This window comes from Capricornis sumatraensis, chromosome 11 (genome assembly GCF_032405125.1).
Source record: "Capricornis sumatraensis isolate serow.1 chromosome 11, serow.2, whole genome shotgun sequence".
Classification (NCBI taxonomy): domain Eukaryota; kingdom Metazoa; phylum Chordata; class Mammalia; order Artiodactyla; family Bovidae; genus Capricornis; species Capricornis sumatraensis.
This window is the reverse complement of record NC_091079.1, coordinates 96,343,633-96,360,760: the sequence shown is the minus strand read 5'-3', so window position 1 is coordinate 96,360,760 and position 17,128 is coordinate 96,343,633. Positions and strand designations below refer to the sequence as shown.

General features: G+C 42.1%; 1 pseudogene; it reads left to right on the top strand.

Annotated features, from left to right (window-relative positions):
• Nucleotides 1-375: 375 nt before the first annotated feature.
• Nucleotides 376-10,068, top strand: LOC138088359 (GTP-binding nuclear protein Ran-like; annotated as a pseudogene).
• The last annotated feature ends 7,060 nt before the right edge of the window (nucleotides 10,069-17,128 follow it).

The window sequence follows — 17,128 nt, the reverse complement described above, 5'->3', positions numbered from 1 at the left end:
AAGTATAATGCTTTTGAGGAGTGGAATTCTGGTGTCCTACGTATTCAGAACGTGGTCTAAATGGATTGATGTGCAAAAACTGCAGAGTGTTAGTGTTAGTCGCTCAGTCGTGTCCGACTCTTTGTGACCCCATGGACTGTAGCCCACCAGGCTCCTCTCTCCATGGAATTTTCCGGGCAGGAATACTGGAGTGCATTGCCATTTCCTTCTCCAGGACATCTTCCCAACCCAGGGATTGAACACGGCTCTCCCACACTGCAGGCAGACTCTTTACCTACTGAGCCACCAGGGAAGCCCATAGGTATGTCCACTTGGACCCCATGGTCTAAACAGGGTGATGCTGCAAAAGCTGCATAGGTATGTCCAGCTGGACCCATGAACTCTTTGACGGAGAATGTCACAAATAATGAAGAACCAGAGCAGGGCAAAGGCCCAGCTCATTTGGGTGTAAGGATGGTATTGCAGATTAGGATAGTTTATCGATTTTCCAGAAGAATTATCTGTGGGTAATATCTGTCCTTAGATGTTTTGTCATTGTATATTCCATCAATCAAAGGGCCAGTGGGCAAGTCCAAGCCAAGTAAATTTAAATTTAAAAGGTCAGGAATGTTGAACCAAGAGAAGAAGATGGAAAATCACTGGAGACACCCACAGACTCTGCTGTTTTCGAATGATGTCCTTTGTCACAGTTAAGAACGTGGAGCTTCCATCACCATGCAGCTGTCCTCCAGGAGGTCTGTGTGGCTGTTCAGAAGCATACACTATGCTTGTTCAAATCTGTTTCACTTTGGATAAAGTGAATCACATTGGAGGAAGTAACCATTGTTGTCCATTCCTAACAAGTACTCAGCACCAGGCATCCAAATGAACTCAGACGACTGAGAATTTGTTGATCTGGAAGTCATACTAGATGATAAATTGAAAAGAGAGCAACTCACATAGGAAAGCCTGAGGCAAATTGGGCAGGTAGAACTCTGACCCCTCACACTGCAGGGAGAGGCAGAAAGGGCATTCCACAGGACTTTCCTGACTTAGTAGGCTACCTTGTGGCAGTTATATCCATAATTTATGTGTCTTCTGCAAAGAAGTGGTGACTAAATCGCAATACAAAGTAGAAGGAATGGGTCTCTAATGGTTTGTGCTTTTCCTTAACAGGACTCTCTGGCTTTCTTTACGGTTGGCCTCCAGATTTCTGGGGACCCCAGCACAGCTTCATCTGTTCACATCCACAGCTGGCCCAGTCATCACCAGCATCTCAAGGGCAGATCTGGGCAAGTCTTGCCACAGCAGGACACCACTCATTTCTGGAGTCACCAGATGTAAGAAATGGAAAGGAATTTTGTAATCTATTATCCAAATCCCTCATTTTATAGATGGGGACCAACAACTTAAGTGACATGTGCTTGACCACATGGCTTGAGAACATAAGCCAGGGTGGTCGTAGTGTAGTCGCTTAGTCACATCCGACTTGTGACCCCACGACCCCATGGACTGCAGCCTGCCAGGCTCCTCTGTCCATGGAGTTCTCCAGGCAAGAATACTGGAGTGGATTGCCATGGAAAGGAAAAGAAAGAGAAATAGCTAATTGGCAGCCTGTGGCAGTCGAGGAACCCATTCCAGTACTCTTGACTGGAAAACCCCATGGACAGAGGAGCATGGCAGGCTAGAATCCACAGGGTTGCAAAGAGCTGGACACGGCTGAGCGCACAGGCACACACTCAGCATTAGGGAAGCATGTGCTGTGCGAGGCGCTTGACTCGGTTGACTGTTTTCAGTCTTCATATCAATCATGAAGGACGCCTACTTACTAATCTCATTTGCAGGTGAGGGAGCAGAGGCTCAGCTCAGCCACATGGCTTTCCTGAGTATGAGTGGCAGAGCCAGGACCCACGGTCTATGTTCATTGCACCGCATCAAGCGGCCTCTCATATTCTGCACACTTTCATGTTGTTCACAATATTTACGGTTCCTGTGGTGGGGATACCTAATCAGTTCATTGAGAAATAGACAAAGTAGAGTGGACCATGTGGAATCTCCTGTCTTCCTACTGGTGACCTTGTGATGAAGATGGTGGCACACCGCAGTCCCTTTCATCAGTCCACGATAATACAAGTAACAACTCACTGTGACTTTCACTTACAAAACATGTTTATAATCCCAAGCCTGTGAGGTCATTGCCACTATTATCTTTTCCATTTTTAAAATAATGAAACTGAGACACAACAAAGATTTTGAGATACATGGTCCAAAGTCATAAAGGTAAGTTAGGAAGCATAATAAAAACTTAAAAATGAGTTTTCTGACCACGTATACATCCAAGATTTTGAAGAACCTAAATTTCTTAAAAATTTGAAGAGTATCTAAATAGAGACTACTTTGGACTCTGTGGGAGAGGGAGAGGGCGGGATGATTCGGGAGAATAGCACTGAAACATGTATAATATCATATAAGAAACAAATCACCAGTCCAGGTTCAATGCAGGATACAGGATGCTTGGGGCTGGTGCACTGGGATGACCCAGAGGGATGGGATGGGGAGGGAGGTGGGAGGAGAGGTCAGGATGGTGAACACGTGTACACCCATGGCAGATTCATGTTGATGTATGGCAAAACCAATGTAACATTGTAAAGTAAAAAATAATAATAATAATTGTAAAATGATGCTGAGCATCTAATAAAGTAGGGGCTACTCGTAAAGCCATTTGACCAAAAAAATAATAATAATAAATAAATAGAGACTAGTGTCTTATCAATGCTGGTCAATGAATATACATTTCTTATTAAGAAAATGACAGAGATTTACGACTCCTATTTACAACAATTACTTTGAAGGATTCACAGAAATTTAAACTCTTAATAATTGAGTTGGTAATTGAGCTTAGGAAGGCTGAAGCACTTGGCAAAATGTATCACAAGTGAGACAAAAAGCAAGCCAAGAAGCTCATTAATCACTGTTTTCCATTCACTGATTACAGAAAAGTAAGAAACTCAGTGCTGCTAAATAGGGGCTACATAATTTCTTTCACAACAACACATAGTCCCTGAATTTCTAGACAGAACATCTTTGAGTCATGACCGAAGTCAAATATGATTCTTTTAAAGGGTTTTCTTGCAATTAATTTTATTAGCAAAACTATGGTAAATAGTATATTAACAAAGAGACTATACTCTGATTTTCACATGTGATGTTTCTATGTATATATTACTTTGGCTTAGATAAAAGCAATTAAATTTAAAAAATTGCTTCCTCTATCTCTACCCCAAAAATTATTTAAAACAGCATCATGTAAAGTACCAGTCAATGCTTCTTTCATAAATCCATACACACACCAAAAAAGGGGGGGAAAGACATGTTGAAAAATGTTTTGTGTTTATCTTAATGTAGAGTGGTAAAAATTATTTTACTCTAAGTGTGGTAATAGTATAATACAGTTATATGACTCTCTTTTTTAAAATATCAAACATGTATTTTTCCAAATAAGTGTTAGCCTTTCTCAACCTTTTGGAAATAAGGTGGAATATAAATGCACAATGAAAAGTGAATGATGTTGTCAGCTCACCATACATAATCCTGTTAACCCTTTCATTGTTCAGGCTCTTTCTATTTCCCTTTCAGAATCCCTTTCAAAGCCTGTGGCACCTCATTTAAATGAATGTAATGACAGCAAGTGCTCATCCTTTCAGCAGTCTTATATTTTTTGGAATCATAAAAATGTCATTTTTTTCCAACTCAGATAAGTTTGGAGAGTCTATGAAGTTATACATTTAGAAGTCTATTCCTCACAATCAAAGAAATCTTAACGTGAGCACTAAGAAAAGAAAGTCTTAAACAGAATGCCAGTCCAGACCCTATAGACATGAGTTTTCACCTTTCAAGGATTTTGGTTTTGGTTTCTGTCATTAACCTCTCTCCCTCTCTTTCTCCGCGCTCTCTCTCCCCGCTCTCTCTCCCTGTGGTTAGGTTACAGTGGTAAAATGTGGGGATTTGGGTTTTGGTTTCTGTTATTAATCTCCCCCCGCTCTCTCTCTCCCCGCTCTCTATCCCTGTGGTTAGGTTACAGTGGTAGAATGTGGACAGGTGGGTGTGTATTCTGTGTATCTTGTCCATGGTCTTCTGTCCAAAGAGAAAAGCTACTCAAACATAGTTCATATCTTGATTTCTATGTCAGCAATGTAGGTTAAAACACAAATATCATCCTGATTCTCAAGAATAAACTCTGAAAGAAACGTTCTAAGTGGATTTAGGATCACTCAAGGAGTTTCTCAATTAACATTTCTTAAATTCATGCCCCTAAAAACAATGCCACAATTTTCCAGTGAATCTTCCCTAAAACAAGATCTGTAATATTTTTAACAAATTATGAGGAATGTGATAGCCTAAGCTAAGAAAAAATAGCATCTCTGTTTAAAATTTAATTTCATTTGGAATTAAATCACTTATTCATTACAATTAGTAATATTTGGATTATATTGGGTATTAGGTCCATAATACAGTATACATACTGTCCATGTGAAATAGTCCTAAAGAACATAAGCTTTCCATTTTTTATAAAAAATAAGTGGTGTTATGGTGGCCTTTCTATCCACCTGAAAAGTTCTTAGGCCCAATATAAGATTCTGCGTTAATGTGAAGACTCTTCATTCCTCTAAGACAGATAATTGTAGGAGATCAGTTCAAGATGGAAGAGTATGACTCCTGTGAGAGTCTTTGCTCATCTTCTCCTGTGAGAGCCCCAAAATCACAACTAGATGTTGAACAACCATCAGCAGGAGGATGCTGGAACATACCAAAGAAAGATGCTCCATGCTCAAAGACAATGAAGAGCTTCAGTGAGATGGCATGAGGGGTGCATGGTAAAGTCTAACCCCATACCCCCCGGGTGGGCAACCCACAAGCTACAGAACAATATACCAAAGAAGTCCTCCTGCTATCATGAAGGTCTGAGCCCCACAGCAGCCTTGGGATCCAGCAAAGGGACTAGGAATCCCCAGGGAATCTGACTTGGAAGACCAGTGGGATTCAGCTGCAGGACTTTCATGAAACTGGAGGAAACAGACACTCCACTCCTGGAGGGCACAAACAATACCTAGTGAGCACCAGGACCCAGGAGAAAGGAGCAGTGACCCCACAGGAGACTGACCCAGGCTTATCTGTGAGTGTTGGAGGGTCTCCTAAGGAGTTGTGAGTTAGCAGAGGTTCACCACAGAAATGTGGGCAATGGCAGCAGCAGTTCTGGGAGCTAGGTTACCATTAGCTTTACCACAGAGTGTGTAGACCACAGGGCTGGGTCGCCCCAAGCTAAACAACTAACAGGGAGGGAGTGAAGCCCTGTCTATCAGCAGGCAATTCAATTAAAATTTTTCTGAGTGCTATGCCCCAGAGAGACTCAGTTTTGCTCACCTCCAGTCCCTTCCATCAGGAAGCTCGCACAAGCCCTTACGCCTCACCCACCAGAAGGCAGACAGAAGAAGCAAGAAGAACTACAGTCCCACAAGAAAATCCAGAACTAAAGTCCAGAAAGAAAACCACAGTCACAGAAAGCCGATCAGAATGAAAAGGCATAGAATTATTTCCCAGATGAAGGAGCAAAATAAAACCCCAGAAAAACAACTAAATTAAGTGGAGATGGGAAACCTTCCAGAAAAAGAAGTCAGAATAATGATAGTGAAAATCATACAGGACCTCAGAAAAAAGAAAGGAGAAGATGAAAGAAATGCTTACCAAAGACCTAGAAGAACTAAAGAACAGAGATGAACAATACTCGAGAAGGGGATCAATAACAGATTACCTGATGCAGAAGAGCAAATAAGTGACCTAGAAGACAGAATGGTGGAATCACTGTCACAAAACAGGATATAGAAAAAGAAAGAAAAGGAACGAAGACAGTCTAAGAGACTTCTGGGACAACATTAAACGCACCAACATTCCCATTATAGGGGTACAAGAAGGAGAAGAGAGGGAGAAAGGACCTGAGAAATATTTGAAGGGAAAATAGCTGAAGACTTCCTTAACATGGAAAAGGAAATAGTCAACCAAGTCCAGGAAGTGCAGAGAGTCCCAGGCAAGATAAACCTAAGAAGGAACCCAAGACACAATGTAATCAAAATTAAAGGCAATGATAAAATATTAAAAGCAACAAGGGAAAATGACAAGTAATATACAAGGAGACTCCCATAAGGTTATCAGCTGATTTCTCAATAGAAACTCTACAAACCAGAAGGAAATGGCACAATATACTCAAAGTGATGAAAGGGGAGAAGCTACAACCAAGACTACTCCACCCAGCAAGACCCTCATTCAGATTCGATGGAGAAACTGAAAGTTTTACAGAAAAATAAAAGTTAAGAGCACTGCTAAACCAACTTTACAACAAATGCTAAAGGAATTCCTCTAGGCAGAAAACACAAGAGAAGGAAAAGACTTATGGAAAATAAACCCAAAGTAATTAGGAAAATGATAATAGGACCATACATATCGATAAGAAGAGGTTGCAAGAAGACACAGAAGAACTGTACAAAAAAGATTTTCACGACCCAGATAATCAAAAAAGTTTAAGCTGAATAAAATCAGCAAAGGAAAAGTTATTCTAAACCACTTAGTAGATCAAAAGGAAAATTCAGATGACAACTCAAGGCTATTGACTTCTGCCTTCGCGTTTTATTTAACAGCTCATTCACTCTTCTTGTAATACAAATGTTCTTACAGAAACAGCTAAAATTTTCTAAGCTTTTGATTGGAACCAAAAAAAGAGAGAGAGATCTAAAATGACTCAAGTTTTAAGCCCTTAGTATTATTTTTCAATTTGGTAACTGTGTTTTCCCATTCAATGAGTCATAGACCAACCTACAAGAGATTACTCATGAAGACAAAGTACTCAGGCCAAAAACACAGTGGTAAAAGCTCAAACAAAATATTTGTAAAAACCTTAATTAATTCTGATACTAAAACCTCTTTCAGATTGTTCAGACAGAGAAACTAAGTGAATAGTGTCATTGTTTTCAAGCACAAATGTAAGAGGTATTATAAACACTCTTTTAAAATTATCCTTGCAAGTCTCAGGAAGACAGACTTGGGTCCAATAGCTCTGTGAGAAATACAGGGGGTGCTCCACAGCCCTAGACATAACGCAGACAAGGCAGACTAAGACCCTGGGCCTGGGACCATGGAATAGCCTGGATCAAGTTCAATCCCCACTGCTCTCTAGCTGTGTGAGACTGGGCAAGTCCCCAACATCTCTGATTCTTAGAGTCCTTTTCTATAAAGTGAGGTTAACAATAGCCACTGCCTCATGGGGTTGTGATGTTTCATGCTAATGCCCAGCAGAGTGCCTGCCCATATCAATTATTAGCTAATACGATTAAAAAATTAAGATCTCTTAAGCAAAATAGATGGCCACTTTACCTGCTTATTCATGGATAAGCAACAAACAATGGCTGCTTCAAAAGGATTCCAAAGAAAACTCCATGATTTGACAGTCTGCAAAGCAAAGCAGAGGAAAAGAAAACCCCCTGGAGAAAAACTGCCTCTAGCACAAAAATGCCTAGCTCCGGCTCTGCATTTTATTAACACATTGGGAGAAATTTAGAGTGATCTGGTAACACAGTTCTTAAAATGGGATTTTTCTCACATCATTTCAACAGTACCTTTCAATGCTCAAGTAAACATGTTCATTTAGAACCTAGTCTAGCACGAAGAGCAAATCAAGAGAAAAAATAGTTTTTCTGCGTTGTCAATCCAAGTCATCACATGAGAATATGTCAGTAATACTCAAAAAGTGCCATGAATATAAAAATTAGCATTTTAGAGACAGTTATTTGAATAGTTTCACGCTGTTTGTCAGAATCAGAAATTAAGTGATTCTTCCAGAAAACTAGAGAATAAAATAGACGCGCTCCCTTCACAGTAGATGGTGGGGACGGGGAGTGAGGGTGCAGTTTGTTCATCAGGCACGTTGACAGTTTATAAGTTTGCAAAATGCCTGATACGTAAATGTCTCAGAGGCACCAAGTGGTTGTTATTCAAAAGTCTTTCTATAGGCCAAGTACTTGACCGTTCAGTTCTATCTTTTGGATTGTATCAAAACTTTAGCCTTATAAGTTGTAGCCCATAATAATTGCATTTCTTTAAGTGAACAACAATCCTATAGGCAAATATTACAATTTGTATTATACTTATGGAAAAACCACACAAAACTAATTGACCCATTCAGAGCCATGCAGGCTCAGCAGTGTAGTGGAAAGAATTAATCAAGCTGGGTTTGAATACGGTTGGCACCTTCCATTACCTCTCAACTCTGACACCTTAGTGAAGTGAAGTCGCTCAGTCGTGTCCGACTCTTTGCGACCCCATGGACTGAAGACTACCAGGCTCCACCCTCCATGGGATTCTCCAGGCAAGAGTACTGGAGTGGGTTGCCATTTCCTTCTCCAGGGGATCTTCCTGACCCAGGGATCGAACCCAGGTCTCCCGCATTCCAGGCAGACACTTTAACCTCTGAGCCACCAGGGAAGACACCTTAAGGTCTTTGAAATTCAATTTCTTCTTTGTCAAATGGGCATAGCAATATCTACTTTCAAAGTTACTGTGAGAAATATGCAAGATACATGTGAAAAAGACTGGCACTTCATAGGCTCTCCATAATCAGATGTACAAAGAAGTGCCATACTTCCAACAAGAAAAGAAAGTGAAGTTGGTCAGTCATGTCCAACTGTTTGCCACCCCACGGACAGTAGCCCACCAAGCTCCTCCACCCATGGAATTTTCTAGGCAGGAGTACTGGAGTGGATTGCCATTTCCTTTTCCAGGGGATCTTCCTGATTGAGGGATCAAACCCAGGTCTCCCACATTGAAGGCAGACACTCTACCATCTGAGCCACCGTGAATGTGCTGCTTAGAACAAGGTTTGAAATTTACTGATTGTAGACTGCTACAGGTGTTTCCCCAGTAACCCAGTAAAGGGAGTTTTCTGCTTCCAAACAGATGCAGATGGACATGACTGAATTTTTAATAGTATGGACTGTCCCTGTCAGGAAACTGACTGTCCGTGCAAGACTCCAGGTCAGTTAGGATCCTATAGATGCCCACTGGGTAGGTGGTCCTGCCAATGAGAACTGAAACCAAAAGGCAGGACATGGAATAAGCAATGGATCAGGCTCTCAGAAAGGTCGCATGGCCACCAGCTCAGAAAAAATAATAGGAAAAAAAAATAGTGCATCCTCTATCTTTCCAACCCTCCGTCGGACAGGCACGGAGGCGCTGCTGGAAGTAACACCGTGAAGCCTGCCCAAGGAGAACCCCAGGCTCTGCTCCAATCTGGTTCATGATGACAGTGCTGGGAAAACGGCATTCATGGAACGTCGTCTGACCGGTGAATCTGAGATGTGCGTAGCGCCATTGGGTGTTGAGGAATATCCCCCTTGTGCTCCAGACTAACAGGGGGCCTATTAAGTTCGACATATGGGATTCAGGTGGTCAGGAGAAATTGGGTGTTATGTCCAAGCTCAGCGTGTCACTATAATGTTAGAGGTAACCTCGAGAGTGACTTACAGGAACATGCTTAACCAGCAGAGATCTAAGACCGATGTGTGAGACCATCCCTATTATGTTGTGTGGCAACAAAGTGGATATTAAGGACGTAAAGGTTAAGGCAAGTCAGCTGTCTTCCACCAAAAGAAGAATCTTCAGCACTGTGGCATTTGTGCCGAAAGTAACAACTCCTCTGAAGAGCCCCTGCTCTGGCCTGCTGGAGAGCTGACTGGAGGCTCTGACTTGGAGTCTGCTGCTGAGCCTGCTCTTGCCCCGCCAGAGGTGGTCGCGGACCCAGGCTGAGCAGCGCGGCAGGAGCGTGGCCTAGAGGCTGCCCAGACCACTCCTCTCCCAGATGGAGAGGGCGCCCCGTGAGAAATGAGGCTGGGGCCCCACGTCAGAAGTCTCGCTCTGTAGGCAACCGTCCTGCGATGTCAGCGGTGCGGTGTGTTTGCCACTTTCCTACACAGCGAGGCAGAACGCGTGTTTGATCTCTGCACGCTGAAGGAGCTGGATGGGCTTCAGAGTGAATGTGGAGGTTAGACAAATGCCTTCACTTTTCAGCCCCGCATATTTAGGTGTTTTGGAACATCGTTTCTTCCTCCTTCAGTTTCAAATATAAAAATGCTATAGTTAAATTGAAGAAAGTACGGAAAACCACTCGTCAATTCAAGTATGACCTGAATCAAATCCCTTACGATTATACAGGGGAAGTGACAAATAGGTTCAAGGGATTCAATCTGATAGACAGAGTGCCTGAAGAACAATTGACAGAGGTTTGTGACATGGTACAGGAGGCAGGGATCAAGGCCATCCCCAAGAAAAAGAAATGCAACAAGGCAAAATGGTTGTCAGAGGAGGGCTTACAAATAGCTGAGAAGAGAAGAGAAGTGAAAGGCAAAGGAGAAAAGGAAAGATACACGCATTTGAATGCAGAGTTCCAAAGAACAGCAAGGAGAGATTAAGAAAGCCATTTTAAGTGAACACTGCAAAGAAATAGAGGAAAATAAAAGAATGGGAAAGACTAGAGATCTCTTCAAGAAAGTTGAAGATACCAAGGGAATATTTAGTGCAAAGATGGGCACAATAAAGTACAGAAATGGTATGAACCTAACAGAAGCAGAAGATATCAAGAAGAGGTGGCAAGAATACACAGAAGAACTATACAAAAAAGATCTTCATGACCCAGATAATCATGATGGTGTGATCACTCACCTAGAGCCAGACATCCTGGAGTGTGAAGTTGAAGTCAAGGGGACCTTAGGAAGCACCACTATGAACAAAGGTAGTGTAGGTGATGGAATTCCAGCTGAGCTGTTTCAAATCCTAAAATATGATGCTGTGAAAGTGCTGCACAGAACATGCCAGAAAATCTGGAAAACTCAGCAGTGGCCACAGGACTGGAAAAGGTCAGTTTTCATTCCAATCCCAAAGAAAGGCAATGCCAAAGAATGCTCAAACTACCTCACAATTGCACTCATCTCACACTAGCAAGGTAATGCTCAAAATACTTCAATCTAGGCTCAACAATACATGAACTGAGAACTTCCAGATGTACAAGCTGGATTTAGAAAACACAGAGGAACCAGAGATCAAATTGCCAACATCCTCTGGATCATGGAAAAAGCAAGAAAAGCATCTACTTCTGCTTTATTGACTATGTCAAAGCCTTTGACTGTGTGGATCACAACAAACTGTGGAAAATTTTTAAAGAGATAGTAATACCAGACCAGCTTGTCTGGCTCCGGAGAAGCCTGTATGCAGGTCAGGAAGCAACAGTTAGAACTGGACATGGAACAACAGAATGGTTCAAAGTTGAGAAAGAAGTACATCAAGGCTGTACATTGTCACCCTGCTTATTTAACTTCTATGCAGAGTACATCATGAGAAACACTGGGCTGGATGAAGCACAAGCTAGAATCAAGAGAAATATCGGTAACCTCAGATATGGAGATGGCACCTTCCTAATGGCAGAAAGCGAAGAGGAACTAAGGAGCCTCTTGATGAAGGTGAAAGAGGAGAGTGAAAAAGCTGGCTTAAAACTCAAAATTCAAAAAACACAGCTTATGGCATCCGGTCCCATCACTTTATGGGAAATATGGGAAACAATGGGAATGGTGACAGTCTTAATTTTCTTGGGCTCCAAAATCACTGCAGATGGTGACTGCAGCCTTGAAATGGAAAGATGCTTACTCCTTGGAAGAAAAGCTATGACCAACCCAGACACCATATTAAAAAGCAGAGACATTCCTTTGCCAACAAAGGTTTATCCAGTCAAAGCTATGGCTTTTCCAGTGGTCATGTACAGGTGTGACAGTTGGACCATAAATAAGGCTAAGGGCCAAAGAATTCATGCTTTCAAACTGTGGCGCTGGAGAAGACTCTTGCGAGTCCCTTGGACTCCAACCAGTCAATCCTAAAGGAAATCAATCCTGAATATACATTGGAAGGATTGATGCTGAAGCTGAAACTCCAATGCTTTGACCATCTGATGCAAAGAGCTGACTCATTGGAAAAGACTCTGATGCTGGGAAAGATTGAAGGCAGGAGGAGAAGGGGGTGACAGAGGATGAGATGGTTGGATGGCATCACTGACTCAGTGGACATAAGTCTGAGCAAACTCCGGGAGACGGCATGCTGCAGTCCATGTGGTCGCAGAGGGTTGGACTTGACTGAGCAACTGAACAACAATGAATAGTAACATGACAATATTGAGAGGTGGAATCTTCTTTGTTACTGCCATCCCCATTTTTTTGTTGTTGTTTAGTCTGAATACAGTTATATTTCAAACACCAAAAAAGGAAAAAGAAGCAAAGGCTCATAATAGGGGGATGGTGGAAGAGAAGTTGTTCCATCTTTATCTGAAGCTGTGATGAGATCTTTGATTCTAAAGATCTGAGGCAGATTCCCGGGGATCCACATTGCCGCTAGCTTTCTCTGCCTTCTGTTAGCCAATAAATGTAACGCCACCAAATCTTTTAGTTTCTTGATTGGATGGAAAAATTATTGGGATACTATTACAGCTCCACCTGATTGTTTAGTTGACTAAAAGTCCTCAAAGGGAACTTTGATTTTCTTTTCCAAGAACACTTTATGTTATTGTTAAACTCTCTTTTCCAGCTCAGGGTCAATTACCCAGTCATCCCTCTATCTGGAGGATATTCCACTTTTTTACTTTCTAGAAATTCATTCTTTCATCCAACCATCTAGTAGCTACTTTCCCTTCCCTGTAGCTGGTTATAATGAATAAATTATAAATTAGACACATTTCAGCTGTTTTCTCTTAGCAGCATCTTAGCAATGACTCTTTGTGGGAGTTTGGCAAAAAATATTTCTTCAGAAATGGTTCCAACTAAAAATTCAGTCTTTACCAAATAATAGAGTCCAAGTCTTCAAAACTGTCATTTTGGGATGAAAGCTGAGCTGTGAGTATATGTGTCTAGAGACCCCTTTCTATTTAAAGAGCCAACACCTGAAACCAGTGTCTAGGTCTTCTGATTCTTGGTTAATTTTTGCATTGCTTCTTGTCTTAAAAGTTCAGTATAATTTAACAAATGTAGAACATTTTTAACAGAATTACATAGAAATTTGGGGGGAAATAGACTGCTCCCATCAGATATACTCAAATGAGAAAAATAAAGACAGCTAGCCACAGGAGTCGTAAAAGTCAGTGAGGTGTAGGAAGGGGATGATTTGAGTCAATTCATTAAATCATGAGCGGCACCCTTGATACAGTTTCTCCAGAAGGACACTTATAAATGAGTCACCTAAATCTCCATTTATCAGATAACAAATAGCTTTGTAAGCGGAGGAAACTGTGATTCCCACACCTACCTGCAGATGCTAACTGCACGATAAAGATATTTACATAATGAGTCAGTGGAACCAGAGACGTCAGGGAAGCATGTGATCGGGCAGCACACAGGCCCCGCGGTGATGGTTTTACTCCCTTCACAGCAAGCTTGTTCACCTGCTGTCAAAGAAAAGTCACTGGAGGTTTACTGAGCTGAGGTCTACACAGTAGGAGTTATGGGAGATACAAGATTAGCCTTATGAGACATGGGGCCTATCTTCCTATTGGGGCTGCAAAATTTAACATAGAATAATGTAAGAACTGCATAAGTACTCTCTAAATGCTAAAGTGTGGGTCCAAATATCAAACACTCACATCATCTAATAATGGAAATAAAGTTATCCCATATAAAGATTTCTGTGTCTTTGTTATTACTACTTTATATGTATGTACATATATTTATGTTTGATGCATGCTAAGTCACTTCAGTCGTGTCCGACCCTTTGTGACTCTTTGGACTGTAGCCCACCAGGCTCCTCTGTCCATGGGATTCTCCAGGCAAGAACACTGCAGTGGGTTGCCAATTCCTTCACCAGGAGGTCTTCCTGACCCAGGGATTGAACCTGTGTCTCCTGTGATTCATGCATTGTAAGTGGATTCTTTACCTTTTGAGTTACTGGGGCTTCCTATGGGGGCTTAAGAGGTACAAACTATTAGGGATAAAATAAGCTACAAAGTTATATTGTACAAAATGGGGCATATAGCCAGTATATTATAAGAACTATAATATAAATGAACTATAATAAATGAAGTATAAATTTGTGAATCACTATATTGTGCGTCTGTAACTTCCTTAATATTGTACATCAATGACACCTCAATTTAAATAAAAATACAAAGAAGGAACCCAGATACAAGATACTCCATGAAGTTTGATGATTGGTTAAATCCTTAGGCTGGCTGGAGAAATGCAATTTTGAATTTTAAGTATAGATAACCATAAAAATAAGTGTACTATTATTAGAAGCAGCAGAGAACCCAGGAAGAGGACTTTTCTTCTGTGAGAGGTAGCAAGGATAGGGAAGAAAATATGCTAAACTCAGGTTGATTGCATGCTGAGGTTAGAGTTCAGAAGGATTTCTGGTTAAAGATATCCATTAGGTATATCTAGGACAAAAAGTTTCAGTCTCCAGGTCTGGATATAAAGATGCAGGACTTGTAATCAATTTTAAAATAATTGTTAAAGTGAAAAGTGAAAGTGAAGTCGCTCAGTCATGTCTGACTCTGCGACCCTACAGACTGTAGCCCATCAGGCTCTTCCATCCATGGGATTTTCCAGACAGGAATACTGGAGTGGGTTGCCATTTCCTTCTCCAGGAGATCTTCCCGACCCAGGGATTGAACCCTGTTCTCCCACATTGTAGGCAGAGGCTTTACCCTCTGAGCCACCGGGGAAGTGGTAAACTCATAGAAATAGATTAAGTGGCCAACTAGTGGAATATGGAAAGAGAAGATTATGGGCAAGACATCAAAGAACACTAACTTTTAGGGGACGGGAAAAGAAAAATAAGTCAGTAGAAGAAACAGAAAAACAGTCAAAACCTGAAAGGCGCATCAGGGTGGGCAGTGTAAAGATGCTGAGGCAGGAAAGCATTTCAAGCAGGAAAATCAACAAGGAAAATGCATCAGAGACTCCAAAGCAGTGAAAGGATGAAAGACTGCTCGTTGACCCACTTGGTGGTTGTTACTGATCTTAAAAGAGCAGTTTTGGTGAAATGTTGAGAACAAAAGCAAGAGAAGGCATAATGAGAGCTTTCAGTCAGAGTTCTTAGCCTACTTTCAAGAACCCTATTGTAGGAGGGAAAGAGATGGAAGAATAGCTCAAGAGGGAAACTGTCAAGGGAAGTTGTGTGTCTATAAGAGAGAAGAGAGTGGAAAGGGAAGCATTTAAGTGGCAGAAAAAGAGATAAGAAAACATTCGAAAGACAAGGGCCAGCATCAGGACTCAGGGGTAGGGACCATGTTTGTGAAAAAGGAGAAATATTTTTTCCTCAAGTAGGAATAAATTATCAGTAGACTGGAGAAACAAAGGTTAATTTTATGCCAGAGAGAAGATAACATCCCAGAAGCTGTCACTTAGGTTCTCATTCTTGATAATGAAGACAAAAGGACACACGGCGATCGAATTGTCACAGTTTTCCAAGAATTTTTCCGATTTTAGCGCTGAGCGTTCCACTTTGTGGGAGACCCAGGCAAGCAGGGATGGTTGGTAACCGTAACTGTGTGTCAGTTGAGTGCCGCTGATGTCAGGTGGGTGCGGGTTAGTATTGTTGAGATTAAGAGAAAAATTTCAGAATAATTTGATGGGGAAACTTGATAGGAGTTCATCAAAGATGGATGAATAGAAGCCTGAGCTGCAGGGGCAGACTGTCTCACGTCACATCAGAGGACAGGAATCTGTGATGTCATTCATTAGAGGTGCTCAGCTGCACAGGCTGGTGCCTGGCGGTGAAACAGCATGAGCAGTGAAAGAGAAAGCAGAGGAGGGCATGGAGGAGGGCGTGGCAACCCATGCCAGGATTCGTGCCCAGAGAGTCCCACGGACAGAGGAGCCTGGCGGGCTACAGTCCATGGGGTCGCAAAGAGCCAGACACCACTAAGTGAATAACACACACACACACACACACACACACACACAGGAGTGCAGTGCAGTGCAGTTTAGGGGATTTGTTTCAGCTTATTGTAGGTAATGCACATAAATTCTCATGACTGTCTTCAAATGTGGGAAAGCGCCAGTTTCTTCTGTATATGAGCTGAGAGATTTTGAAGAATGTTTGCCAGTTAATTTCTGGCTCTGATGATTTGCCACTTTTTCCTCCTCTACCTTTCTACCTCTGATGTTGAGCACCAGAGGACCGGTTCATAGCGCAGCGTGACTCCTGGCCTTAGAGTTTCATGTGTTGCTAGTCAGTGAACTGCTTCTGTGGATTGTAGCATTCCTGGAAGTCACTCAGACAGTGAACAGAAACTTAGCTGTACACAGAAATGACTGTGAACCACAGAAGCTTACTCCACTTTAGTCAGATAAAAGGCATGCCCAACTCTTCTTCCTCGGGGCCAGGTACAAATTCCCTGTGAACCTTCACCACCACCCAACCTGGGAAATACAACAAAGCGGAGTCAGGATGAAAAGAGGGCATCATGTTAACCAAATGCGGTTAAAATACTTTGGCAATGTTTATGCAAACACACAAGCTTCTGAGCACATTGATAAGGCCTCTCCCCAGGCCTTTGGAAGGCGCTCGTGTGACCGAGGGATGCTGAAGCTCCATGAGCTTATGCTCAAATCGGCACCAGGGCACCAGGTTCGTGGCCAATGCTTGAAGCAATGCTGCCTTACACGCACATGCGGAACTTATGGTTGAGCCTTATTAAAAGTCTATGGTTTCTAAAATTACCTTATTCCTTTATGCCTTTACACAGATGGCTGCTTCTCTCTCAGAGAGTTTTCTAGGAGTCTGCTTTCCAGGTGAAAGAAACAGCAAGTAGAAAGCCCCTAAGGAGGACACAGGTTTGGTGAATACGTGGCTTGTCGATTTGGGGTTCAAGGAACAACAAAGAAGCCACTGCTGTTGGGAAAACACGAGAGGAGAGTGGGACAATATGGAAGCAGAGATAGGGCCAGGCGGGACCTGTCTCCCTGTGGACACTGCAGAGACCTCGACTCTTACTCCAAGTGAGCTGGGAAGCCAGGGAGAGTTGTGGGCAGAGTACTGACATGAACTGACACATGATTTTAAAGTATCACGC